General features: G+C 43.4%; 1 pseudogene; it reads right to left on the minus strand.

Annotated features, from left to right (window-relative positions):
• Nucleotides 1–1,519: 1,519 nt before the first annotated feature.
• On the minus strand, nt 1,520–2,005 carry LOC112636721 (annotated as a pseudogene).
• Between the last annotated feature and the right edge of the window lie 896 nt (nt 2,006–2,901).

Consider the following 2,901-nt stretch of genomic DNA (forward strand, 5'->3'; position numbering starts at 1 on the left):
GGCAGTACCTATTGTTCATTTATGGTAGGAGGATTTCCCATTTTATAAACAAACCTGTTATTTCTGGGAGGAGGTTCAGGGCTTCAGAATGTCTTCAGTGTATATTTCCTGATACCCAAGGGGCGGAATTCCCCTTCTGTCCATCAAGTAGCAGCTACTTGCAGCTGCAGGGCATTTTGCAGAGGCTTCTCCAGAGTTAAATACACAAAAAGATAATTCCCTGGTAGCCAAATATGGCCCCTGTGTTAGCCCATTCTCACTCTGCTATGAAGACATAGCTGAGACTGTGTAATTCATAAAGGAAAGAGGTTTAGTTGACTCACAGTTCCACATGGGTGGGGAGGCCTCAGGAAACTTACAATCATGGCAGGAGGGGAAGAAAACATGTCCTTCTTCACATGGCAGCAGCAAGGAGAAGTGCCGAGCAAAGGTGGAAAAAGCCCCTTATAAAACCATCAGATCTTGTGAGAACTCACTCACTATCATGAGAATAGCGTAAGGGTAAACACCCCCATGATTTAATTACCTCCCACCGGGTCCCTCCCACGATGTGTGAGAATTATGGGAACTACAATTCAAAATGAGATTGGGTGGGGACACAGTCAAACCAGATTACCCCCACACCCCAATCTTGTCAAACTATAATTTACTTACTGTTATATATATGTGTGTGTGTGTGTGTGTATATATATAAGATATATAAAAATATATCTTATTTCTTATCTCTTTATTATCTCTCCTCCCCTTCTTTTCAGTTGCTGTTCTCTAGAATCCTACACAAGCTTCTACCCAAATACTACCATTTCAAGGGGCAGTAAAGTCCTTCATTAAAGGACAAAGTCTTCCTTTGCTTTTCTACTCTACAGTCATCTAGGCTCTGACCTTCTTTAGTCATTATCAAGTATCTGGCTCTAATCTTTTGGTTGCCCAATATTGCTAATTAGCTTTTCACAAGTTTTGATATCCTCCAATTAGATGATAAGCTACTTAAAGGCGTGTGCAGTGGCTCGTGCCTTTAATTGTAGCACTTTGGGAGGCTGAGGTGGACAGATAGCTTGAGTCCAGAAGTTTGAGACAAGCCTGGGTAACAAGGCAAAACCCCATCTCTACAAAAAAACAAACAACAACAACAACAACAAAATTAGCCGGGTATGGTGGTGCACGCCTGTAGTCCCAGCTACTTAGGGGGCTGAGGTGGGAGGACTTCTTGGGCCCAGGAAGTGGGGGCTGCAGTGAGCTGAGATCTCGCCACTGCATTCTAACCTGGGCAACAGAGAAAAACCCTGTCTCAAAAAAGTAAAAAAAAAAAGTATTCCATTTTTCCTGTTTTCCTCCTGCACCTACATGGTAGATGCTCTAAATGTCCTGGTTTTGAAAAGTAACATAGTCAATCCCCTTATGACTCAACATATACATTTTAGTGTTCTCTAAAGATTTTTCTAGAACCAATGTATGTTATTTATATAAACATGAACATTCTGCTAGCCCAATAAATCTTTTGGGTGTTTCATATCAGAACTCATGAGCTGACTGTGTCCAAGCCACAGGACTGCAGATATTCATCCTGTGGGATTTTGACCTCAATGTCATAAACAAAATTTGGATCATTCTTCTTCCGATTTTTCTCAAAAAGTTCATCCATGATGCTCTTCCTTTTGGCAAGCTCCTTGTTATCTGGTAAGTTCAGGTCTTCTTCAGGATCAATGGTTGTTTCTGGTCGAATTTGTCCCATCGTTTCTGCCAAACTCTGCCCCGACAAGTAACCTCGTAAAATACTGGAAAGCTTCTCTAGATGCCTCAGGAATCCTTGTTATGGGTAACTCTCGTGTCATGGGTTATTCTTTAACTGTTCAGCCACTTGGGTGCAACCTGAAAACTTCGAAAACTTTTGAACTGGCAGAATGTGTGAGCGAATTCTCCCCTTGATCTCATTCTCGTAGATGAAGACACTAGCTGGAGGCTAGAATCAGATCCCATACTTCCTGGCAGTGCACCTCATTCCCACACACACTTCAGAGGATATCGGAGGAAATCTGATGAAAATGCATAAGTTGCATAATGACTTCCTGCCTTGGAAAACTACAGAAAGGGCATCTTCTTCTGCAGACCAACATCTATACTGCCAGGAAGGGGCTGCTCCCACCCAACAGCAATGCAAAGAGGAACACCTAAGTCAACTTTGAGGCTGGGCAGAGCCTGGTACTGCAGGAAGAGGCAATGGCCACAGTCCGGTGAACTCCCTGGAAGTAGAGGTGGGGCCGGCACAGGGCACCATATGCTGGCTCCCATGATGGCATGTGGGGATTCAGAGTCCTGAAGGGCACTGGTTGAGCTGTTTCCACAGCAACACCCAGGGCTCACCAAAATTCACCCGTTCTAGGTGTACAGCTCAATGAGTTTTGTGACAGTATACAGTACACAGTCACGCAACCACCAATTTCTATATTCAAGAAATAGAACATGTCCATTCCTGGAAAAAGCCCCTTGTGCCTCTTAGTGGTCCTCCCTTCCCCTCTGCCCCCAGGCAGCCACCGCTCTGCTTTCCATCTCTATAGCTTTGCCTCCCCTGGAGAAGTGAAATCACACAATTAGACACTCTTTCACTTAGCAAAGTGCTGCTGTGTGTCAGAAGTGTGTTTCTTTTCACCTTTGGGTAATATTCCATTACATGGTTATACCATCATTTGTTTTTCTGCTCCTCAGTTGATAGACATTTGTGTGGTTTCCCATCTCTGGCTATCCTGAAGGAAGCTGCTACAAACATTTTGCATACGATTCTCTGTGTGTTCATTTCCTTTCATTTCTCTTGGATAAATACCTAGGAATAGGCTTGCTGGGTCATGTGTCAGTGCATGTTAAACTTTATAAGCAAATGCATAACTGTAAAAGTTATATAGAGGA

This window comes from Theropithecus gelada, chromosome 12 (genome assembly GCF_003255815.1).
Source record: "Theropithecus gelada isolate Dixy chromosome 12, Tgel_1.0, whole genome shotgun sequence".
NCBI lineage: Eukaryota > Metazoa > Chordata > Mammalia > Primates > Cercopithecidae > Theropithecus > Theropithecus gelada.